At 39.0% G+C, this 26799-nt stretch overlaps 1 protein-coding gene and 1 pseudogene across 1 annotated transcript in view; both read right to left on the bottom strand.

Moving 5' to 3' along the window:
- CCDC148 (coiled-coil domain containing 148) overlaps positions 1-26799 on the bottom strand; it is a 235606-nt gene that overhangs the window by 23887 nt on the left and 184920 nt on the right. The window lies entirely within an intron of this gene.
- Positions 17151-17993, bottom strand: LOC118012422 (annotated as a pseudogene).

Raw genomic sequence — 26799 nt, 5'->3', positions numbered from 1 at the left:
ATCAGTGGAACAGAATAGAGAGCCCAGAAATGGACCCTCAACTCTATGGTCAACTCATCTTTGACAAAGCAGGAAAGAATGTCCAATGGAACAAAGACAGTCTCTTCAACAAATGGTGTTGGGAAAATTGGATAGCCACATGCAGAAGAATGAAACTGGACCATTTCCTTACACCACACACAAAAATAGACTCCAAATGGTTGAAAGACCTCAATGTGAGACAGGAGTCCGTCAAAATCCTAAAGGAGAACACAGGCAGCAACCTCTTTGACCTCAGCCGAAGCAACTTCTTCCTAGAAACATCGCCAAAGGCAAGGGAAGCAAGGGCAAAAATGAACTATTGGGACTTCATCAAGATAAGAAACTTTTGCAAAGCAAAGGAAACAGTCAACAAAACCAAAAGACAACCGACAGAATGGGAGAAGATATTTGCAAATGACATATCAGATAAAGGGCTAGTATCCAAAATCTATAAAGAACTCATCAAACTCAACACCCAAAGAACAAAGAATCCATTCAAGAAATGGGCAGAAGACATGAACAGACATTTTTCCAAAGAAGACATCCAAATGGCCAACAGACACATGAAAAAATGCTCAATATCGCTCAGCATCAGGGAAATCCAAATCAAAACCTCAATGAGATACCACCTCACACCAGTCAGAATGGCTAAAATTAACAAGTCAGGAAATGACAGATGTTGGCGGGGATGCGGAGAAAGGGGAACCCTCCTACACTGTTGGTGGGAATGCAAGCTGGTGCAGCCACTCTGGAAAACTGTATGGAGGTTCCTCAAAAAGTTGAAAATAGAGCTACCATACAATCCAGCAATTGCACTACTGGGTATTTACCCCAAAGATACAAAAGTAGGGATTCGAAGGGGTACGTGCACCCCGATGTTTATAGCAGCAATGTCCACAATAGCCAAACTGTGGAAAGAGCCAAGATGTCCATCGACAGATGAATGGATAAAGAAGATGTGGTATATATATACAATGGAATATTATGCAGCCATCAAAAGGAATGAGATCTTGCCATTTGCAATGACGTGGATGGAACTGGAGGGTATTATGTTGAGTGAAATAAGTCAAACAGAGAAAGACATGTATCATATGATCTCACTGATATGAGGAATTCTTAATTGCAGGAAACAAACTGAGGGTTGCTGGAGTGGGGGGTGGGGTGGGAGGGATGGGGTGACTGGGTGATAGACACTGGGGAGGGTATGTGCTCTGGGAAGCACTGTGAATTGTGCAAGACTGTTGAATCTCAGATCTGTACCTCTGAAACAAATAATGCAATATATGTTAAGAAAAGAAAAGAAGAAGAAGGTAGAGGGAGGGGAAGAATGAAGCGGGGGAAATCAGAGGGGTAGACGAACCATGAGAGACGATGGACTCTGAAAAACAAACTGAGGGTTCTAGAGGGGAGGGGGGTGCGAGGATGGGTTAGCCTGGTGGTGGGTATTGAGGAGGGCACATTCTGCATGGAGCACTGGGTGTTATGCACGAACAATGAATCATGGAACACCTCATCTAAAACTAATGATGTAATGTATGGGGATTAACATAAGAATAAAAAAAAATCTTAAAAAAAAAAAATGTAATTAAGCCTGGAGCTGTTCAAGAATAGTCTCCTTTCTCCCCAGTCTCCCCAGCCCAGACATATGAGAAAGTCCATACCAATGCACAAACAGGTAAGAGTAAAGAAGTAGAAAGAGAGTGAGAGGAACCTAAAGATGCCATTTGAGTCCCTGAGGCAAGACCCACTCCTGGATTCCCATTCGTTTGACTCAATCTATTCTCCTTTCTGCCTAAGCTAGTTTGAGTTAGGTTTCTCTCAGTTGCTTCTGAGGAGTCCTGACCAATAAACATATCATCTATGTATAAGGGAATACTTATCTTTTCATCATCTATAACAGGAGGGCATGTACCAAGCTGTTCCAAAGGATAATCAGTTCATTTCCCAAATTGATGGCCCATGGAATGTTAATATCCCACAGAATGTTAAGATGTGTGCCATAGATAATGTGTTTAGGTATTCAAGTAAGCTTGAGAAAGATAAACAAAGTAAAATAGGTTTCTTTATAGTAGGATCTCTCAGAATATTTATTAGAATATGGTGGTATACATTATCATTTTTCAGAAAGAAGACTAGTGTGCTAATTTCGCCAAATTATCTAATAATAGAAGGTTTTTCCAATAGAATCCAGTTTGGGAAATATTACTTGCCTTTCCATTGAACAAGCAGAGATATTCAAGTAAGCAAACTAATAGGCATTAACACATATACTTATTCATTTGTACTAGTTATTTGTTTCCATGTGTTGTGTTAGACCACATTTCCTGAGTACATTGGCTCTGTCTTAATTGCCTAACAACTAGCATAGTGCCTAAACAGAAGGCAATATTCATTATTCACCAAAAAATGAAAGACAGGATAAATGATGAACAAAATTTTAAAAGTAATGGCAAACATTCAATTAAATTTTCTAAATTGTAGGTAAATAACAAGAGTTGACAAAATAAAAATACAGAATAAATTGAATACACACACTTCTGTTAAGCCTGTCTAATCAGTGGGTATTCCCTTTGTAAGATATGTAATCATTTGAGGAGTTGACAGAGAAGTAAGAGAAGTTGAAACACTGGAGAACAAATAAGGTGTTTAGTTCCTTTGGACAATCAGGAATCATGGATGCTAAAAGGCAGATGCTAAAAACAATGACATCCATGACACAGATTTGCTAGTCCTGTGATTTTGGAGGGGCAGCAGAAGCAGGAATGACTTTTTGGCTTTCAGGAATGATTTATGATGATCTGGAATTTAATAGGCTACCCAAGCAGATCAGCATTTATTTGCCTAATTGCCTTCATACATTCATTTATTCAACATATTTTCATTAAGTGCCACATATATGAATATATAAAAATCATAATCCTATCAAATCACATAAGAAAAGCCCAGAGCAATTAGAAACACCTATCAAGTAAATAAACACATTTTTTAATCCATTCAGAAGTTCGCCACTTGCCATCATAGGAGTTCACTAAGAAGAGACATCTGTCATTCGACACTAATTGGGTAATTTGCACAGTGACTCTTGAACTCACAAATGGTTCGTGGTAGATAAAGTTTAATGTTACAGCTAATATGTATTGCATTTTAAAAAATCTTCAAGAATCGGGGCGCCTGGGTGGCTCAGTCGTTAAGCGTCTGCCTTCGGCTCAGGTCATGATCCCAGGGTCCTGGGATTGAGCCCCACATCGGGCTCCCTGCTTGGCGGGAGGCCTGCTTCTCCCTCTCCCATTTCCCCTTCTTGTGTTCCCTCTCTCGCTGTGTCTCTCTCTGTCAAAAAAATAAATAAAATCTTAAAAAAAATCTTCAAGAATCTATCTAATCATTTTATCAGTTATATAAGAAGGGAACTCATGTTGAGGGTTTACCTCACAATATTAGCTTTCTTTAAATTTTCCCACTTTGGTTTGTAAAGAAAAAGAAATAATTTAAAGGTAAGAAGGTGACAAGTATGGGTGTTTAGTTTTATTGGACTTTTTTTCCTGAAGAATTCTTATAAGATACCTGTAATTTCTGATGACCCTAATTTCAAGAAGAGTGTTTTCAGAATAAACAAAACTGAAAGAAGCATTGTGTTAGAATGAAATTTTAAAAAGCCATACTAATAACATACACCACTGGGTTTTCAAATTATAATATTTCAGTTTGTTTTTTTTCTATTTTCAACTTCTGACTTTAACTGGTCCTATATGTCCAGAGACAGACACTTGTGTCATTTTGATGGAACTGGTTTCTCTTCCTCAGGAATCCTGATGGGATGGCATTGAGAACAAAAGAAACCACAGTCCTCTCCCTCAAACAAATGATTTAAGTAAATAGGATTAATAAACCTTGCCTTCTCTAATATTGTTTCAAAATCCCCCTTACATTCTCTTTCTTCCTTCCCAGGTCTCTCAGAACTTCTCTAGACAGCAAACATCAAAAGGACCAAAGATTTTTATAGTGATTCAGCCGCCCACAGCAATGAAGTAAACCCTGATTTTCTTTCAGCCTAGGAAATGATCAGCAAAGAGGCTTCACAAACAGCCTCTTTAACATTTGAAGTTTAAAAAAAAATCAGTGTAGCAAAATGGTTACTTTCATAAACACCTTTAGGGGCTTTAATTTTTTTTCTCTCCTTTCTTTTTTTTCAAGTAAACCTGCTAATCCCCCCTCTACAAACATTATAGAATATTTTCTTTACCATGACTTTTTGGTTAGGCATTTTAAATATGCTTTCTAAAAAACAAAAGATAAAATATATTTCGTTTTGGGCATGACTTTCCTCGTGCTTTTTTCCTTGGCTCCCATAAATGCTGATAGACTCTCATCGCCCCTGGAGTTTCTGCCTCCAAGTTTCAGCTCGCTTCTCCAGTGACTTCCCGCCCAGTCACACCTCTCTTAGCAGTCTCCTTTTGGTCTCAGAATTCAGCCTTAGGGACCGAACCCTGAAATCACTGTACGTTTTCTTTCTTTAGAGGCAGACACTTCCACAAAGCAGTGCATCCTACATTCCAGCCAAGTGAACGCTGATAGGATCTTGGGGGAGAGGGCCCATCCCCAGTGCTGGCTCCATGAGCTCTGATGTCTGCACTGCAGTTTTTCCAGGTGAGAGGCTGAAGCCGATGTTCTAGAAAGTCTATTACTTACGGCCAAGAGAGAGATGTGTGGCTTTTTCCAGAGCTCAAGCAGATAAACAAAACTGGAATTAGTACTATAGACTGAAGTGATAGGAAACCAACTTTACAGGAAAAGATAAAATAATAAACTGGGCAGAGATCCAGATAAATTTACAAACGATACCTACAGGGGCACCTGGATGGCTCAGTCAGGTAAGCATCTGCCTTCGGCTCAGGTCATATCCCAGGGTCCTGGGTTAGAGTCACATGTTGGGCTCTCTGCTCAGCGGGAAGCCTGCTTCCCTTTCTCCCTCTCTCTGCTCCTCCTGCCCCACTTGTACTCTCTCTCTCTCTTAAATAAATAAACTCTTTAAAAATAATAATACCTACATCACTGACCCTCAGCCCCCCTTTTAAAGGCTATATATTTTTTCTCAGCAGCATTGTTTAGGTATAGGCAGAAATAAATCTCGAAAAAACCCTGTATTTTCCTTTCCTACATTAAGCTAGAGATATCCACACCCACGTTCCTTGGGACCTCTCTTTGAATGGAGAAATTCCTAGAGGAGAGTCATGGATCAGAGAAGTACAGTAAAGTAGGTGAACAACAACACACAATTTGTACAGTTTAATATTAGAATTATGGTCAAATTCTAAGTTTGGGGAGCAGCAGGGGAAAGGGTGGACAGGCTAGAAGAGAAGTAGGGCAGAGTTTCCTAAGTAAATTGCTGGTGTAAAAAAACAGGTAATTAACTTTTATGGAATTTTACTTTAATAAAAGTTACAATGGCCAAGTGTTGGCCTCTCTAGACACAGCTAACAATGGACGCCAGGAGATGGGTTGTCTCTGTTCACATTTTGCACAGCGTGTAAAGCAACAGCATGAGAGGTCCCTTAGAAGAAGAGCTCTCTCCAGTCATAAGTCCTTCTTAGTTATCAACCTCAGAAAAGAAACAGGCCCGGCTCTCCCAGAGGCCTAATCATGACCCCCAAACAGTAAACCCCACAGGAAAATCCACTTACTCCAAGTTAAACTAACAAAAGGGGTAGATTATTTACCCTAACTCAAAGTTACTGGGTAATCCAATGGCCTGGATAGCAAAAGAAAGTGATTTTATTTTCTCTATGAGCTATAAGTTGAAGGTCCACACAATTCTAATTTCTTTTTTTTACATAAGGAATTACCTGATTAAAGCAATCAAAATTGATAAAACTGGAAAAATACTCTTTAAATAAAAATTAAATATGGCTATCCCAAATGACTAACACAATGGGCAATAAATTCTCTCTTCCAATATTAACACTACATGTACACATCCTTCATCCTTACTTTTTTTAATTGAAGTGTAATTGACACACAATGTTACATTCATTTTAGGTGTGCAACATAGGGATTTGACAAGTCCATATGTTATGCTGTGCTCACCACAAGTGTAGCTACCATCGGTCACCACACAACACTATCACCATACCATTGACTCTATTCCCTATGCTGTACCTTCTATCCCTGTGGCTTATTCTATAAACGGAGGCCTGTATCTCCCATAACCCTTCACCCATTTTGCCCATTCCCCCACCCCTCTCCCCTCTGGTAACCATTATTTGGTTCTCTGTATTTACATATAGTTCTAATTTCTTAGAGATATAGCCAACCTTGTCACATATATGAAAGGCAACTCACATTTTCTCTCCAAGTAACTCTAAATTTTCATCTTTATTGTCCTCTCCCAGATGTCACAACTCCTCCTGCCAGATTCCCCATTATTTCAAGAGACAAGAATATTCCCTAAGGCCTCCTTTTGAATATACATCTTTCCGAGATCATGTTTCTGGTTTCCCTGAAGACTGTCCCATCAATAAATCTATCTTCTGCCTAGATCCTCGGTTTTGAAAATAATTTTATCACCTTAGCCAGGCACAGCCAACACTTCTCTCTTATATGTATTCTTCAATCCAAGCAGAAATGTCTTGCTTGGACTGCTCCATTTGAATGCATAAAAACATTTATATGTAGACCTTGGCATAATTGCAGATGGAGATGAGTCTTTCTGCAAATAGGCCAATTGCCAAACACCACAGGAAGACCCTATCTGAACCTGGTCTAACATAAAATCAGTTATGTCCACTACATGGAAGCCTTAGGAAGGTATAGTTTGTGGAGCAATAGTCTGAGACATCATAAGGATTAACTTGCACCAAAAGCTCCCGGTATTAAAAAAAAAAAAAGGCATCAAAAGCCTTGCTCTTTTAAGAAACATTTAGAGTTTTCAAGCCCACACACACTCAGATAGTACTGATAATCCTGTGTTTGTAGGATTTGGAAGAGCTACAAAGAATAAAGAGCCACAATATTTTGACAAAGTGATGTATTCTCTTTAGGTATATCTGATGGAAAACTTGGACTTTCCCCCTTCAATTAATAAAATATCAAGTACAAGAAGTTTTGAGGATATAAAGACTTTCTAGGAATACAATAAATACACATACTTATTTGGTATATAGAAAGTATTAATATTTTAAAAATCACCTAGTTCTATAAAACTCCAGTTTTCAAGGTACTATCACATACATTATCATGAAAGATTCCATATAGAACATTTTATTATTCAACTAATATCTAAACAGAATTACTCACTTTTTCCACTTCTGATTACATGAGAGGCCATCAGCAATTAGTTTTTAAATTTTTTTAAAGATTTTATTTATTTATTTATTTGACAGAGAGAGAGACAGCGAGAGAAGGAACACAAGCAGGGGGATTGGGAGAGAGAAAAACAGGCTTTCCGCTGAGCAAGGAGCCCGATGCGGGGCTCGATTCCAGGACGCTGGGATCATGACCTGAGCCGAAGGCAGACGCTTGACGACTGAGCCACCCAGGCACCCCAATTACTTTTTAAATTTAATTAAGATTTATATCCTACCTGTTTCTAAACAAGATTTGAAATGATGCATATTAAACCCAAGGTAAAATGGCAACATTAAAAATCAAAGAAGATACAAAACCAAGTAAAAGGAGTAGATGTTTCCAAGCAACAGCAGCAAGTTGTGACAGCTGGGCCCTGAGCTTGCCTCTCACAGGAGTTAGCATTTGCTCACTATGTGGGAATGCGGAAACTCTGGGCTATTTAACACTATTTCCAGAACCATCTCACCATCAGGGCCCCTGGATTAATGATACCCCTGTATTTCTCAGAGAGTGGTTGGTGAACCAACTGAAATGGGATTTTCAGTGGTGCTTGTTTTTAGAATGCAGATTCCTGGGCTTAACCTAAGATCACTGGTGTTGGATTCTGGAATTATATTTTCACGTACCTGCTAGGTTATATTTTTGCTCTGTAAATTTAGAAATCACTGCTTTTCTGGGATTAGTACCTTCTGCATGGGAACAATAGAAAACCCACCACCAAGAAGGTAGAAAATAAGGGGTGCCTGGGTGGCTCAGTGGGATAAGTGTCCAACTCTTGATTTTGGCTCAGGTCATCATCTCTGGGTTGTGAGATAGAGTCCCCCCGCCCCAGGCTCCATGCTAAGCACAGAGCCTGCTTGGGATTCTCTCTCTTCCTCTTCCTCTGCCCCATTCTGACTCTCTCTCCCTCTCTTTTTTAAAGAGAAAAAAAAAAGGTAGAAAATTGTTCTCATAATCAGTCTCTTGGATGCTGCTTTTTGCCTCCCTATTTCTGTCCTGTGCTCATAATACTTCCAAATGCCTTGTCCATTGACTGCTTAATGTTTTACTTTGGATGTTCCCATATGCTTGGCCTCTTCTGACTGTAGTATTCTTCTAGCATCCCATCCCCTTCCTGCTCATCAGCTTTTTTCTGACCCCTGCCACAGGCTCCTAGTATTTTTGTATGTTTATCACCTGTTGGTAACTCCAGGCTCACTTTTATAGCTCTGCACATGCTGTAATTTCTACTTGTCTTGTTTGGGGTTAATTTACTCCACTGCTGTTTACGGGAACATGTGAGATGCTCCCTCCCTGGCTTCTGGCCTTCGATGCCCAAATATGGACCTATGTAGGAGGAATTATCTGTTCTCTGCTCCTTAATGTTATTTCCAGTTAATGAGCCTTAGTGGATTATTCTCTATATTTGAGGTACATATCTTACACTTTTCCCACTCTCCAAATGCTCTCAGACAGAGTCTACGGCTCTTGTTATTTTCTACTTTCCTCAATATATTCATTGGCTTATACTGTCATTCCTGGTGTGCCTCCTGTGTTTGACCATTCACATGAAGGCCTATCCAACATCCTGATTAAATTTACAGTTTATGGTCCTAATTTCTGCACTATAATTATCAATCCTCCAGTCATATGTTTGGGAATTCATCATCATTCAACACCCATTTAGCCCCAAGGTTTTGCTGCTCTTGTTCCCTGTGAATTTTTGCTTTTTCTCTTAAAATTTAGGGTAATCCTCTGCCCCCACCCCTGACATTTATTAGGATTGTTAAGACTCCTGTCAAAAATATTTGCTCCATTTTTAAAAAGTATCTTTGTCCCTAGCTCAGAGCCTCTCTTTCTGGTCATAGACCACCCAGGAAACTATTTTTGAAAGATCATGTACAGCACATCCTGAGAGTTACCTATGTTTGGCTCTGCTTCCTAAGCTACCAGTGTTAATAAAAACAACAGATGAAAACACTCCTTACATACCCAGCTCCTTCAGTCTTCCACTCAAGACTTCCAAGTTTCTGGAAAACCTTCTACTTTTCTTCAAACTGACCAGACAAGCCAGAACAAGTGCAGAGTGTCCAGTAGGTGCATGAGGTTTAGGATCTCACTTCTGCATTTTTGGGAGAATTCACAGGGGGGCAGGACAGCTAATATGGCACAGCAGGTATGCAAACGGGCAATTCCACAGCAATCCCCAGGGAATCACAATTATCTCTTCATGGGACTTAAGTCCTATGATTGCTTTCATCTGCTGGAGTGACTGTGAACCTTAGTCAAGTGCCAAAGCTGTCTCATACCAGCTGGAGAGAGCCAACTGCTAAATGTTTAGGACCTTTGCAAGCTAGTTCTTTAACACGATCATTAATGAACATTAAATTATATTAACTTACAATGAAACAAATTGTATTTAAAAACAAAGGTAACATGGCTAACTGACACGTGAAAAGAAGCTCAACATCACTTAGAGAAATGCAAGTCAAAACAATAATGAGATCACCTCACACCTGTCAGAATGGCTGAAATCAAAAACACGAGAAACAAGTATTGGTGAGGATATGCAGAACATGAAGGGGAACCCTTATGCACTGTTGGTGGGAATGCAAACTGATGCAGCTACTGTAGAAAACAATATGGAGGTTCCTCAAAAAAAGTTAAAAATAGAACTACCCCAAATTCCAGTAATTGCACTACTGGGTAGTTACCCCCAAAAAAAATACAAAAACACTAATTCAAAGGGATACATCCACCCTGTGTTTATTGCAGCATTATTTACAATAGGCAAATTGTGGAAGTAGCCCAAGTATCTATCAATAGATGAATGGATAAGGAAGATGTGGTATATATGCAATGGAATATTATTCAGCCATGAAAAAGAATGAAATCTTGCCATTTGCATCAACATAGAGCTAGAAAGCATAACGCTAAGTGAAATAAGTCAGAGAAAGACAAATACCATATGAATTCACTCATATGTGGAATTTAAGAAACAAAACAAATGGGCAAAGGAAAAAGAGAGGCAAACCAAGAAACAGACTCTTTGTTTTTTTTTGAAACAGACTCTTAACTACAGAGAACAAACTGATGGCTACCAGAGGGAAGGTGGGGGGGGATGGGTGAAATAGGTGGACGGGATTAAGGAGGGCACTTGCCGTGATGAACACTGAATAATGCACAGAATTGTTGAATCACTATATTGTACACCTGAAACGGATATAACGCTGTTAACTACACTGGAATTAAAGTTAAAACCTAATACAACACTAAAAAAAATAAAAACAAAGGTAACAATCAAAATTCATCAGTTCCTAATTATTTTACTATTATCTAAACTCTTGAGGTTATTTATATCTATTGTGTCTGTACAGTAGAAATAAAATATAATGGCATACACATTTCCTCCCAATTCTGTGTTAAGTAACATCAAGTTGGTTGTTTGAAGTAAGCCATGGTGAAAGTATGTATACCACAGAAATCAGCAAATACTACAAACCAGGGCTTATCCCATCCCCTCCCCCATCCCCAAGCAAGTTGTTAAATATTTACTAGTACATTATTGCTGTGAATCCACTTAGTAATAAAATGGAAAAACACAAAGGTACAGTACAGTTATGTGAAATTTCCCAACTTTAATTCACACTTTCCCATTTCCTCCAACCTGCTTTCCTTTCAAGGCGGTCTGACCTCTCCCAAATCAAAACATGTGGAAGCATAACATATATCAAACAACTGACCTGAATAATGTTCATATTGAGTTGTCACTTTATTAACTGGCTCCCCTAAGGTGAAGTCAGAAATTCCTTTATATAAATTTTATAACTCCTTTTTCTGTTCAAAATCCCTGCTCCTTTATGTACATTGTCCCCTAGACCCTATTCTGCACATGTGTGTTTGCACCTGTTTGTGCCAGTGTTTGTACATACCCACGTGCTCTGTATAGTAGCTGTATACTTCTTATTAGCTAACTTGAACCTCAAATAACTATAATTTAAGCCCAACTTGCATCTACTAAGACACTAGAAAGGGAGATCATTAAATGTCTTAGAATCAATACTTGAATTCTTAAGAGGGAATTCAGGAGGAGGTCAACAAATGTTATTAAAGGATCAGGAACTGACTCAAGAAAATATTTAAAAAGTAAGACTCCTTACATGGCAATGATAAGGCTAATGGGAAACTGAAAGTGATCTTGGAGAATGACTGGGAATTTTATACAGAGGAGTCATTGTTCTGTTTCCACTTAGGATGAGTTAAGAGAGATTCAACTTACGGCACTTCATAGAAAGAACTTGAGAAGAATTCAGTAAGAGAAAATCATCTTAAGGGTTTTTTTCCCTTAAAGTTGTTTTTAATCAGCCATTTTAATCAATGATTTCATAGAAGCTTAATTTGGAGGTAGAGAGTCTTATTGCTAAAAAGTCACTCAAAAATGCAGTCAACGGAAGATGGGATGTCTGGATTTTCTCCAAAGGTAGATAGGGACTTTAGCTTTCTAAATATTCTCTGATGTTCCAAGCTCACCTGAAGATCATATTTACTGAGGCTAACTCAAATAGATGGGTATGTATACATAAGGGATAAGGATATAAATACCTAAGACACATAATGCCAAATCAGACCAAAAACACATTCTGTCTGAGATTCAGTTTCTGATCATGTCAATGAGGTCCCTTTGTGGGAAGGTGTGAGAGGGCCTTAAATAAACAAGTTCCCCTAATAACTTACCATTTGTGTGTCTAATCACATTTTTAACCCATTTATGCATTAATAAGTATAACCTCCCAAGGTAATTACTTCCCTAGTTTTTTTTTCTTCTAGTATTCTGGAATTTGTTAAATCTCTATGCATATATTAAAATCCTTTTGGAAATAGAAAAGGTATAAAACACTAAATGTATTGTTTAACTCAATTAATTATAATTAATAAATTAAAAGTCAGAATTTACCCTACTCAAACCCTATAAGATGTAAGGCTTCTAAGGACTTGCTATAATTTGGCCTCTACTTTTCTATTTAAACTTTTCTCTCACCACAACCTTTCCCTAGCCCTTCCAAATCATATGCTTCAACTATCCCAAATCATTGTCAGTTCCTTTAAATTGCCATGGGTATTTGGCAGAAAGATATTTCCCATTTCTGGAAGATGTTTCCTTCTACCATGAAGACTTCCTGACTCCCCCTGCCACCTCCTATCTGGTTTAGGTGCTGCTCCCATATGTTCCCATTGTACTTTGTGCTTGCCTTCACCAAGAACATCTGAATTCAATTCCCCATTAGACTGCTAGGTCCTTGAAAACAGGGACGTCCTTTTTGTTTATCACTCTATGCCAACGTAGTAGGCATTCAGTTATAATTATTAAACTTATAAATTAAATAGGTTAACAGCTTTAAAATAATATCACCACTGTGTTCCATACTCGAGGCTCAGTCCTTCAACTCTGGCCCTCTACCTGATTTCATGGTCATTATAGTCATCGTTTTCTGAATCACATTAGGAATCATGCAGTCTCCCAAATGCAAATTTATAATGATTTTATACACATATCAAGTCATGTTTTTGCTTCTTTTCCTAGTGGTGTCTGGAATTTCACTGAACTTTTCGGCTAATATCTTCAGGCAATACTTGTAGTGGCCTCAAGATCTATTTTATAGGTTGGAAAAGATTTTTTTTATTTTTTATTATTATGTTAAACACCATACATTACATCACTAGTTTTTGATGTAGTGTTCTGTGAATCACTGTTTGCGTGTAACACCCAGTGCTCCATGCAGAACGTGGCCTCTTTAATACCCATCCCCAGGCTAACCCATCCTCCCACCCCCCTCCCCTCTAGAACCCTCAGTTTGTTTCTCAGAGTCCATAGTCTCTCGTGGTTCGTCTCCCCCTCCGATTTCCTCCCCTTCATTCTTCCCCTAATTGTGCAAGACTGTTGAATCACAGACCTGTACCTCTAAAACAAATAATACATTATATGTTAAAAAAAGAAGAAGAAGAAGATAGCAGGAGGTAAAACTATCATCCTATAAGAATGGTTTGTAGGATAAAAAAGGCAGAAACAGTGAACTGCGTTTAAATTTGTCTTGTTTGATTTTGTATGTTATTGGTAGCACATGCTTCAGCCCTTTGTTAAACAAAACTGAAAAGCTACTGTGAAGTTCAAAAACATCTCCTCCCCTAAGGAACAAAAGCAGGAGAAACATTCATTGTGATGAGCGAAATTAAGCCTTGATTTTGAAACAGCTTTGTCCTCACAAAGATGACTTATTAAGACAGGAAACCAAAACAAGAGTGGAAAAATAAAGGCAGGGATGATCAGATTAGTAAAGATTAGTTGAAAGTAAAGAAGTCTGCTCTAAAGTCACGTATAGGCTTTACCGGGGAGAATATAAGACTGTCATGGCAGTGAGGTGTGAATTGGGGAAAAAAAAATCCTGGTCTATAAGAAATCTTACTTGGCTTCATTAGTTTGCTCAAAAGCGTATGATACTTTAAGCTTGGAAAATAACTTTGTTTTAAATAGTTTCAATTAAAAAGATGTTGATGTTAATTTAAAACCAGTTTTCAGCTGATAAGGTTTTTTTTTTATAGTTTTATTTTTTTTAAAGATGAGACACAGCGAGCAAGGGAATACAAGCAGGGGGAGTGGGAGAGGGAGAAGCAGGCTTCCCGTTGAGCAGGGAGCCCGATGCGGGGCTCAATCCCAGGACCCCGGGATCATGACCTGAGCCGAAGGCAGACGCTTAACGACTGAGCCACCCAGGCGCCCTCAGCTGATAAGTTATTTTTAAGTTGTTTCTCTATAACAGAACTTAGAAGTTTTAAATGGCATTTTCTGAAATAAACTGAGATTTTAATTCCAAGTCATGTCTCATAGGAAAATTGCAGGTGAATAAGGAAGGTCACCTTATTATAATTATTAGTAAAAATATAGTTATCCGCTTAGACTGTTATTAGGAACAAGCAAATTTTTCTTTCCCTTTGGGAATAAAAGGGTCAAATGATACAAATCTGCTTGTGACTGATATAATTAAAGATTGGTGATTAAAGCACAGGCGTGCTTTTTTTTTTTTTTTTTGCCTCCCTCACTCTTCATAAACTTGCTTTCTTAATGATTTTAATCAAAAGTTCAGAGAAAAATAGGATTGATTTTATGTCATGAGACTTTGAAAAGCAACCCAGAAGGGTTGAGACACTCTCAAACAAGTCATCTGGTAGTGATTGCAAATCATTCAGATGGAGGAGGGAGGATAACCAAAAGATTCTTCACATTGGTCCAAAAAATCATCTGCACAAGAACAGGGGTGTGGAGACGGGTTTTAGTGGCACTGTGTATAAAAAGGATGATTGTTATCTAGATCCACATACTCAAACTGTTTTTTTTTTTTTTTAGATTTTAATTATTTATTCATGAGAGATAGAGAGAGAGAGAGAGGCAGAGGGAGAAGCAGGCTCCCAAGGAGCAGGGAGCCCGATGTGGGACTCGATCCCAGGACCCTGGGATCATGACCTGAGCCGAAGGCAGTCGCTTAACCATCTGAGCCACCCAGGCGCCCTCAAACTGGTTTTTATGTCTCACTAGTTTATTTTAATCTGAACAGTCAACAGTCCCATCACTTTTTTACTCATGACACTGACTTTTTTGAAGCATTTAAAGTTGTTTTGTAGCACATCCATCATTTTGGATTTGTCTGATTATTTCCTCTTGGTATCTAATCCTTTCCTGTCATTCCTCTTCCCCATGACTCTCCTCTAAGTTACGTCTCAAACAAGGGTTGACCAACTATATAATTACTCACAGGCCAAATTCAATCCCGCACTTTATTTTTGTTAATAACGGTTTATTGGAACAGAGCCATACCCATTAGTTTACATATTGTCCATAGCTGCTTTCCTGGGGCAGGGTTGAGCAGTGGTGACAAGAGACCATATGGCCCACAAAGCCTAAAATAATTATAGTCTGTCTCTTTCTAAAAAATTTTGCCAATTCCTATACTAGAAAATTGGTTAGACTGAGATAAAGTATTTTTGGCACAAAGGTGATGTATTTCATATTGCATCATTTCAGGAGGAACAATGTCAGGCTATTAGTCCACTAGTAGTGATGTTGTTTGTACACTTAATTAAAGTGGCAATAGCCAGATCTCCCTATTGTACAGGCATGCTTTTTCCCCTTCTTTTCATTTAGTAAGTAATTCAAGGAGTGATACTTGGGCTCTGTGTAAATATCCTATTTACCATCTAAAAATCTTCCAACTAAAGATTTTACTATCTATTGATGGTCTTCATCTGAAATAATTACTACATTGGAGATTGAAAAGTGCCAGTTTCTAAATCTATTATGTCTTCAACATTTATGAGATGACAAAATAAAACAGCCTAAGCTCCACTTATAATTTCTCTCTTCCAGACCTAGAATCAGCCATTTTCTTCTCAATTAATCCTGGTTCTTTTAGGTGAAAATGATATTTAGAAATCAATATCGAAATTGGTATAGATGGTAACCTGTATGATTTAGTACCTGGAGTGTATGGCCCACAGGCTGAAACATTTATTATATAGCCCTTTACAGAAAAAGTGTACTGATTCCAGGTATTAGGGGGATAACAGAAGGGAGAGTCATTACATATTTAAATGCTACTAGGTATGCTCATTGCCATTGAAGTGTCATTGTTTCTAGGCCATTTCAGTGACCCTTTCCAGAGGGAGAAAAATTTGTTTAAAGCAAGAAAAAAAATCACAAATTCGTATTGATATTTTTATTTTATATTTAATATTAAAGTTCAAAAATTTTTTAATTTAATATTGGTATCTTTTCTTGTATACTGTGCCCTAGTCCTGTTAACGTTAAAACTTCCTTTAAGTGTTTTGTCCTACCACGAATGTAAAATATTTCAAGGTCACAATACCACTGTTACCACTAATATTAAACCTACTGAGTGAAATTTGGTATTTCTTCCCTGTATTTTTCCCCTTAGAATTCATCCAACTGAGGATGTACAGAGTACTGGTTTTAAAAGTTAGTTGAAATAATATATTTTTTCATGTGATTATATTATCTTAGTTGGGAAGGCTATAAAAACATTTAAATGATAATTAGGGAAATTGGAATATGGACTAGATACTAGAGGATATTATAGAATTTTTGTTCATTTTCTTATCATAATGGTATTGTGGTTAAATAGGTGATTGTCCTTATTCTTAGCTAAATCATGCCAAAATATTTAGTGGTGAGATTTCATGATGTTTGCAACTTTCTTTTTTTTATTTTTCATTTTTTTAGAAAACCTAGATTTATTTGTTAAACTATTACAAAGACAAGACAATTATCATCTGAAGTACTCTGAGGACATCATCCCAATTTCACTGGTTGTTATGGAAACCAACCTAAGAGGTTAGAAATTAAAGGATATAACCTAAGAAATTATAACAAAACAGACAGGTGACACATGGTGAAAAGAGTAAAAGCTAGTCAGAAGCACTTGTGTTAGTGGTAGTGGATGTGGCTAGGATGTTTCCCAAGAGGCTCCCTAAAGATGCCTGAGTGAAATAATCTGGGTCCCCAGTTAATTAAAAGACCCTTACTCCTGTGGAGAATGAGCAGAGGCCAGGATTTCTGAGATCTTTTTGTCTTTCTTTTTAAGGGGTGAGGGAATACTTAGGCTCTAAAGGGGTGTATCTTAGACTCAGCATCCCTTCTTCCCATGCAGTCTACCTATACCTTCAAGCACCTGCGCATTCTCACGTGTGGGCCTGCCAGGTTACAGAAGATGCATAGAATGAAGGCAGGAACTATAGGCCTACTCAGAGGGGACCTATACACAGAAAGTTTTGAGGTAGATCATAAACTACAAATACCCTTTTGGTTAATTCGCCTTTGTTAATAAAGATCAGTTTCTTCTGCTGGTGACAACTTTTTGTCTCAGTATAGTCTGTCTCAAAAAAGAACTGGCTCAGATAAATTTTGGAGAAGGAAAAAGACTTTCTTTCATCAACACCTACTCCACAGAAGAGGCACCAAGTTCTTTCCTACAGTGAGAAGTAGAATCCCACAGCAGCATATATCATTCTCAGTGATCACCATCTGCATCTTCGAACTGTCCAGCAACTGTTGGTATAGTATCTACCTCCATGCCATCTTCATAATCTCTTATTGAATCTTCTCCAGACTCCAGCCATGTTATACTTTGCACACAGACTGAGAAAGCATTTGTTCTAATCTCTTCAGTGTGGCTTGGCCTTCTGCTGTTAAATGGGATAATCCTTCTTCATAGGTGTAAAATGTAGGGATGTCTCCCTGCTCTTGTTCATGTGTCTCCTCATCCTATTCTTCTCCATCACAATCATCTGACTCTTCATCCTCAGGATCTGGATGCAAAGCCTGGCATTCACACATTGCAGTGAACATTGCTGATTCATCACTAGGCACAAACCTAAATTCAGCAATAGGTTCAACATTATCATCAGTCTTCTTCAGCAACAGATTCTTTTGATTCTTCCCCAAAATTGGCATTCACCATAACATACAAATACTCTCATGGATAGGCATTTAGGTCCCTGGGCACTGCATGCACTCTACTGGTAGGGTACCCTAGTGAGAATTCTAATCCAGAGCTACCTAACCAAGACAGATGGCTCTCAGCCATCTGTCTTGGTTAGATGCCGGGATGCCGAGGCCCTTGCCATTCAGTACAGAGCCCCTCAGCTGCACCTGGCAGCAGGAAATTTTTGAGGAAGCTCATTGCAGCAGGGAGTGCGGAGACACAGTCCTGGGGAGAGAACTGAAGCACAGCAACTCCAGCTGTTTGCCGACAACTTTCTTCAAAATAGTGTGGCAGACCACAGTGTGTGGGGGTGGGGTGGAGGGAGAGAGAGAGCAAGAGTACAAATGATAAAGCAAATAGGGCAAAATACTAAAAGTTAATAAATCTGGGTAGAAGTTCTTTGTACCATTTTTGCAACTCTTCCTTAAACTTGGAAATTTTATCAAAAAGTTGGAGGTGGAGAAAAAAGAAAAAGATGATGATGAGTTCAATATAGATTTTTAAAAGTGATCCATATACACATGCATAAATGCTTTGTCACCTTGGGCAAGATTAAGATGTATGTCCTGGGGAAGAAGCTTTAATTGTGCTCTGCTTTGGCAGAGGGTTAGAGTGTACCTAGAGCTCTAAGTGTTTAATGTGAAAGGGAGTAGACAGACAAAAAAGAATGCAATCAGAGGAGAGAATGATGCATTCAATTGAGTAGAATGTCAGCTTTTTCTAGCTTTCCTTCATTCCAGTTCAATTTATCTAGAGGCTAGTTAAGGATAGAACCCAAATACATAAGCATATTCTGCAAAAAGCAACAGCATTAATGCTCTTCCCTTCTACCATCCCAGTAGACCTGGGGTCAGCAAACTTTTTCTCTAGAGGGTGAGATAATAAATATCTCAGGCCTGTTGCTCATAGAGTCACTGTATGTCACACTGTCACTGTGGGCCATACAGTTGCTGTGTCACGCTAAGCATCCACAGACAAATGAATGAACATGGTTGTGTTCAAATAAAACATTGCTTATGGACACAGAAATTGAAATTTCATATAGTTTTCACATAACATGATTTCTTTTTTTTTTCCAGCCATTTAAAAATGTAAAAAATATTCTTAGCTTACAGACAATACAAAAAATAGAAGGGTAGATGTGGCTCCACCCAGAAAACAAAAGGGAAAAACTTATAATTGCGCCTTTGTGCTGGCAGCCTTTTAGCTGCCTCACTTGGCTCTGGTAAAGGAAAGGGGCTCCCTTGAATGGCATGACGTGGCTAAGCAGCTCTGTGCTTTTAAGCCATAGAGCAGATAGTAAATCTCTCCCCAGACCTCTAAGATTCAAGAAGTCCATCAGCTGTTCTAAATAGGAAGGCCTGTTCTAAGTTAGGAATCAGTGTAATTGGGAGGAGTCACGATGTAGGTAATAACAGCTAGACTCTTGGTCTATCAGCCCAGGATCCTGGAACTAGAGAGGTTTCTCATTTTCTTCCTTCTACAAGTGAAGGCACCTCATCCACTGTCTTTTTACTCTGGAGCCTTGCCATGACAGACTGATCTCGCATTAACACCTCTGTGCAATCCAGTTGTCTGCTTGTAGATGTAAACTTGCCTTATTTAAATAAATGTATGTCAGATACTGACACAAATAACTTCCTAAGGAATAACTTTTATTTACAATAATTTCTATCCTTTGATAATATTTCCATAGTGACCCTGAGCTATGATATGTACTGAATCATGATGGGTCCCTTTGGCCAGTCAGGGTTTTCCCCTATGCCCCTCCTTCACGGCAAATGATAAATGAGTTGAAAACATACCTCTCCAAAAAGTGCTTATGAAAAGGAAGGGCTTATAGGGATGGAGATGGAGATGGGGAAGGAGAAATACATAACTATCCTCAGTATTTAAATGGTTGTCAAGGGAAAGAAGCTTCAGACTTGTTTAACTTGCTCTCAAGCAATAGAAGGAAAATTAATGTGTGGAAGCTGATGAGAGAGCTGGGCTTATTACCAAAAAATAAAGAAGTAACAAGAGGAAAAGAAAAAAATTCAATAGCTGTCCAAAGATGAAATGGACTGCCTTGGAAGATAGCAAGTTTAGCATCCAGAGATACACACATACCTAGGATGTATGACCACTTAGTGGACAAAAGATTAAAAAACTGAAACCATTGAACTAGGTAACTTTTAAGATTTATGACATTTAACACAGGCCTGACACTTTTGAGATGGCATTCTTTTCCTAAGAAAAAAAGGGGCAAAGATAAATAACCATAAGAGTGAGGCAATTCCTTATTCCTCTATTTAACCACAACAAAGACAAGTGTGGCTCATTCACCTACAACAAATTGAGGCCCTACCATTCGCCTGATAGTGCTTTATTCTAGTTATATGCATTCTCCCATTTAATCACTATTTATTGAGGTTGTGTGTTATCTACAATATGCCATATATGAGGATGTTGTGGTGTAGACACAGATTCTGTTCACATAGAATTTACAATTTATTGGAAAAGATAAAAATCTAATGAGTAATTATAATTAAAATATGGGTGTTGAGATTGTGCAGGCATTGTAATGGTCTTTAAACATGATGACAGGGGTGCCTGGGTGACTCAGTTAAGTGTCTGCCTTCAGCTCAGGTCATGATCTTAGGGTCCTGGGATCCAGCCCCATATCCCTGTGGGCTCCCTGCTCAGCAGGGAGTCTGCTTTTCCCTCTTCCTTTGCCCCTCCCCCCACTGTATGTTCTCTCTCACAAATAAATAAAATCATTTAAAGAATAAACATGATGTCAAATTATTTGATACTCCCCCTATTGAGAGTTTGGGGCTAAATTCCCTTCACTTGAATCTGGTTGGGCTTATAACTACTTTGACCAATAGATAAAATAGAAGTAACACTATGTGATTTCTAGGTCATGTGGCTTCTGCCTTGTTTGTTGGAAGATGAGTTTCTGGAGCCCTTAGGTAACCTGTAGGAAGTCCAGCTACTCTGAGCCCACTGTGCTTTGAAGAAGTCAAGCTTCAGAGAGAGACCATGCAGAGCTCCAGTTGATAGTTTCCTGCTACTCCCAGCTTTCTAGTCATCCCAGTCCAAATGAAAGAGGAAGTCATCAGAGTATTCCAGCTCCAGACACTCAAGTCACTCCCAGCCATTCATGTCTTCCAGGCTGATAGCCCAGACATCATGGAGCAGAGACAAGCCATCCTTTCTGGGACCTATCCAAACTCATGACCCAATGAATCCATAAGTATAATAATAACATCATTGTTATCCCATGCCAACAAGTTATGGGGTGGTTTATAACAAGAGTTCATCACAACAGGCCCATGAGAACATGTATTAAGAAGACCTAACCTTGTTTAGGGGCCAGAGAAGGCCTCTGAGGAAGTCACATTTGAGCAGAGACATGAAGGAGTAAGAATTAGCTACAAGAGTGTTCTCAGAAGAAACAGTCTGTTTGAAGAGCCAGTGGAGGCAAGAGAAATACTGGGGCCCTTTAGGAACTTGTAGAGTGTAGTAGTCCAAAGAGGAGTGGGATGCACAGGAGTCAGGTGGGAAGTAAAAGATAAAGTAGAGTCTGACCATGGTCATCTCATAAGCAATATTATGGCATCTGAACTTGATCAGAAGTGTGAAGATAAACCACTGAAGGGTTTTTGGTATCAGAATCACATGACTGGATGTGTTTGCATTGCAGGCAAGGATGAAATAGAAGTTATAGCCTTAATTCTGGTGAGAGATAATAGTAGGCTGATCAGGATAGCAACAGGGATCAATATTCAAAAGGTAAATTCATGGGATTTACTAAGCCTTTGATTCTGGGAATAGGAAGTGAGAGAGGGAGGAGTCACCTGACTGGGCAGTGGAGTGAGTAATGGTGTCATTTACCCAAAAGGAAACCGTGGAGGAAGAACAGATTAGAAGGGGTGATGAATAGGTCGATCTGGGGCATGGAGAATTTGAAGTGCCAGAGAGACATCCATGTGGCAAAGCCAGGAGACAGTTGGTTAAACACTATAGGTAAGGAGGAGAATATGGAGAGGAACTAATATTACCAAGTGAGTATTTTAATCCAGGTATTGTTATTTCCCTTGATTCTGATAACAACCATGTGGGAGTGTTCAGAGAGGTAAGTAACCTGCTTAAGATCAGAGAGACAGGAAGTGTAGGGTAGAAATTTCAATATAGACCTTCTTATTCTAGGTCAAAGCAAAAGACATGTGGTACTATTTTCCACTTAAAAAAAAAAAATCACAATGCTGGGTGATACTCTTTGGATTTGGAAAGCAGCAAAATCAGCATTTGAGAATGCCTCTCTAGTCAGTTTAGTGGGTGACCTGAAAAGCTAGTTTTCAAAAGGGGCCAGAGAAAAAGAAAGCTGTCCAGCTGTCCAGCTGATCCACAGTGCAGACAGCAATGCCACTTGGCCCTATGACACCATGGATTCACTAATGTATTCTGGATGATCAGAGTGTTCCATAGAGCTTGTCTAGTAGAGACCTTCAGGATTCAACAGCACACTCAGGCCTTCTTTGAAAGTTGTGGTTTTTCTTTTAAGAACTAGCTCTTAGTTTAATAAGGGACCCTGATAATTATTATAACTATCATTTGTCAAGCAGCCACAATGTGGTAGGCATTGTGGTTAAGTGTTTCCATGTTTTAACTTATTTATTTCTCATAAAAATCCATATGAGATAGGTATTATTTTTTAATCTACCTTTTATAGACGAGGGTGGTATCAACTGGACTTTTGACTTTAAGGCAGCAGGTGACAATGAGAATCTAGCTACTCATAATGAGCTGGATGTTGTTATCTGAGCCACCTGGCCATAAAGCTGGGAGTGACTATCAGCACAGACTAATGAAATGAAAGTAGACTGAGCTTGAGAATGAGCATGACTGGAAGACACAGGTAATTTGTCTGAACAGGTGGCTCATCGTCCACACTGACATCCCTCCCTCAACCCACACATATGGCCCAAAGGGCATTCCCAATAACTAGTTGACTGAAGAAGGAAAAAATGAGCCAGATTTATAGCCAGGTCTACACACACACTGGCCCCAAACAAAAGTAGACAGCTATGGTGGGTGGCTCTGCTCTGAAATCTCCCTAAAACATGGTAATAAAAGGGAAATTTTCCATGTGGGTATAATTTCAAGAGGAATATCTCAATGTTCACTTTACCTGAGGTAAAAGATTAGTGACTGCCACACATTAGGTACTCAAATATTTTTAGGTAAATGAATATATAATGGATTAATAACAATTTGTAGACAGTAGTTAATGGCTTGGTCAGCTGGTTAGGGACATTGAAGGAATATGATTGGAGGATTTGTGACAGGAAGATTCAGAGATTATGTGGATGGACCTAATGGAACTGGCTCAGATTGTGGGGATAATTTACAGGTGGTTTTAAAGAATTGGAGAGAAGAGATGATCTGCTATATGTGTGTCAGTCTTCTCCAGCAAATGGGTACTTGTTCAATGGGCTCATGATAAAATTCTCCCAGTGGTGGGAACAAAAGTTATACATTGCTCAGTTACATGAATTTACCCTTATCAAGGCTGATCTGGCTGCTGTCAGTGTGAGTCCTTGACAGGGTAAAATACACCAGGGAAATTAGACAGTGTTAGATGGTTACAACATTCTGTCACACTCATTCTATCATGGGAAAGGCAAAAAGAATTTGGATTTTCTTTCCCTATATACCATGTGTGCACCATTTGTGCCCTCCTAGTACATTCCACAAGATGATGCTTCTTCTTAAGGAACTCCCTTAACTGTGTAAGAAGTAAGGCAATGGGCCGAAGTCCATATGCTGCTGTCCTTATAAAACAAAGAAATGGCCCATTGAAGACTCAGATACATCATGAGCTGTGAGATAGTATTTTGTGAGGTTGGTGCTATTTTACAGGAGGTGGTTTTGCTCTGAAGTAGTGGCCAATATACTGTGCTGTTTCTCAACACGGCCAGATCATGTACAGTGGGAATGGCGCTTTTCACTATTAACCCTAAAGACCCATTTGCAAAATCTTTTTCCCATCCTGAGACTAATCTCTGCTGGTTTTAACTTCTAATACTGCCACCAGGAGGATAACAATGGTTACACTGAATTGGGAGCTGATGCAAATATTTGCCTTTTGGGGTTTACCATACCACTAAGTAAACAGGTAGAAAAGGAGGTTACAGTGGTGGAACAGTTGACATCAGGGGGAAATAGGACTGCTGTTACTTAACAGAGGCAGGAAGAAGGAGACGGAATCCAAGGAACACCTAGGATAACTTCCGGTATTGCATGGCCAATGGTAAAAGTCATCATATACAAGCCAATGTAAGTCACCCCATTGGGTAAAGAACCTCATCCAGCTAAGATGCTGGCTAAAAGCAAAGAGTAAATGTAATGCATAGTAGAAAAGAAAAATCATAAATTTGAATTGTGATCTTGACCGTTTACTGAAGGTGTTCATCATCTGCCACACACACACACACATATATACATACATATAATATGTATAAATATAGATCTTCCTCGACTTATGATGGGGTTACATCTCAATAAACCCATCATAAGTTGAAAATACTATCATTTGAAAATGTATCTAATACACCTAACCTACCAAACATCATAGCTTCGCCTCGTCTACCTTAAATGTGCTCAAAACACTTGCATTAGACTACAGTTGAGCAAAATTATCTAACGCAAAGCCTATTTTATAATAAGGTGTAGGAATAGCTCATGTAATTTATTAAATATTGCACTAAGAGAGAAAAAAAAGGAATGGGAATAAGTGTACCTGTTCTGTACCCTCGTGCGGCTGCCTGGAAGCTGCAGCTCACCACCACTGCCAGCATCAGGAGAGAGGATCACACTGCAGATCACTAGCCCAGGAAAAGATCCCAAATCTAAAATTCATTTTACAGATATATACTAATTTTATGTCTGCTTTCTTCATCTCTCTCTTCCTTACAATTTTACATAAGACATGTTTATTGGTAGTAAACTAAAACTTGGTCCGTAGGTCATGGAATATTGGGATGGATCATAACAGAACCAGAGGACAATAAGGCAAAAAGATATCAGTTAGAGTTGTATCTATTAACCACTTTGAGTGTTAGGTAGAAGGAAATTTTTTGGCAGTGTAGACTGAAGAGTCTATTGATTTTGCCAACTACACTTGCGGACAGTAAGAGACATTCTTTTTTACTGTTCTTTCCTTTTGTTTTCTCAGCTTCTGAGCCTCCTTCCTTCTTTTGAAGAAATCTCCCCTATAAAGTGATGTCAGATACCTGCTTTCCCACCTTTGCAGCTAACTCATGAGCATTTGACCTGACGTCAGCCCAGCGGGTGCTTCCCTTGGAAGCCAGTGATACAAAGAAGCAGGGCCTGTGGAGACACTGTGAAGGCTACCGGCAGAGCAGCGAGGCATGGGTATGAATAAAGGCAGAACTGCCGACTGGGATGTCCGGACTCCAGAGATGGCAGAAGAGAAGGTGCAAGCTGTGGCATCTAATGGTCAGTGGCTGGATTTGCTGGGATGATTCTGTGCAGGGAGTTGGAGTACAGCCTTGACTCTTCTTATCTTCTCAGCCTTTGTTATTCCCAACCATTTTCTAAGCCCAGTTTCTGCAAAGGATTCCAAAAGCTACCCTAATGTAAAATATTTTTTATTGCAAAATTCAAGCAGAAATGATTTCTGTTGTTTGCAAACTAGAATCCTAGTTAATACAAGGAGGCTGGGCTAGATGCTTTCCAAGATTCCGCCCAGCTCTAAAATTACATTACTCTATAAAACTCATATTAAAATACATAAAGTAAGAAAATAACCTAGATTGTAAACATGTTTCTTTCACTAAGTAATTACTATTTAATATCATCTGATAGCTCTGTGTGTGTGTGTGTGTGTGCCTTACAGGAGTAGTTCCAAGCAAAGGAAGAAAGGATAAACAAGTGCTTGAAGCTATACTGTACCCACCACAGTGGTGGTATTTTGTGAAAGTTACCATTACATTTCTCCCAGCCCATGGCTTTATACATCCTTCATTTAACCATGCTTGCTAAGTTTCCACCTACCTAGTCCTGCAGCTTTAGAAAATCCTCCTAGAGTTTATGCCTAATAGGTCAGTATTTCATTACCTGAAAGTGCTTAGTAAAACTCCCTAGCTAAGGAGTTAGTGATAAAAACCTCAGTAACCTAAAGAGTGGTTGCCCCCACTTCACTCACAAATATTGTGTGGGGCATTGGAGGACCCAGCATCTCTTTGCTGCAGAAAGGACACAGCAAATCACTTGCCTCTACATATTGGTACAAATGTTGAATGGGAGAAAGGCAATACTGTTTCAAAACAACCCAATGCCCAGTAAGAAACTTTTGAATATCTGTAGCATTAATTATGGACCAAGATAAAAGTCTCTGTTCCTGGGGGGAGAGAATATGAGATAAGTGATCCTTTTTTTTTTTAAATATTTTATTTATTTATTTATTTGACACAGCAAGAAAGGAAACACAAGCAGGGGGAGTGAGAGAGGGAGAAGTAGGCTTCCCGCCGAGCAGAGCCCCATGAGGGCCTCGATCCCAGGACCTGAGCCAAAGGCAGACGCTTAACCAGCTGAGCCACCCAGGCGTCCCTGAGATAAGTGATTCTTGAGAAGACCACAGCATCTAGCTATTATTCTATTTGAAATGGTAGCATCTGTGGTCACTTCACTGACACATACATATGAAGGACAAATAATGCTGGGTACTAAAGGGAAGCAATTATGCATATTTTGTATAAAAAATATATTATAAAGGGGTTCTGAATATTGCCCTCTCCCAAACACATACCTGTTGACATTCCATTTTACGTCCTAAACATGTAACTCTAACAGACTGATCAATATGGCATATGGTAGAAATCCAGGAGCTTTTTAATGA

This window comes from Mirounga leonina, unplaced genomic scaffold, assembly GCF_011800145.1.
Source record: "Mirounga leonina isolate KUSES-001 unplaced genomic scaffold, KU_Mleo_1.0 Mir_151, whole genome shotgun sequence".
In the NCBI taxonomy this organism is placed as follows: domain Eukaryota; kingdom Metazoa; phylum Chordata; class Mammalia; order Carnivora; family Phocidae; genus Mirounga; species Mirounga leonina.
This window is presented reverse-complemented; position numbering and strand designations above follow the sequence as displayed.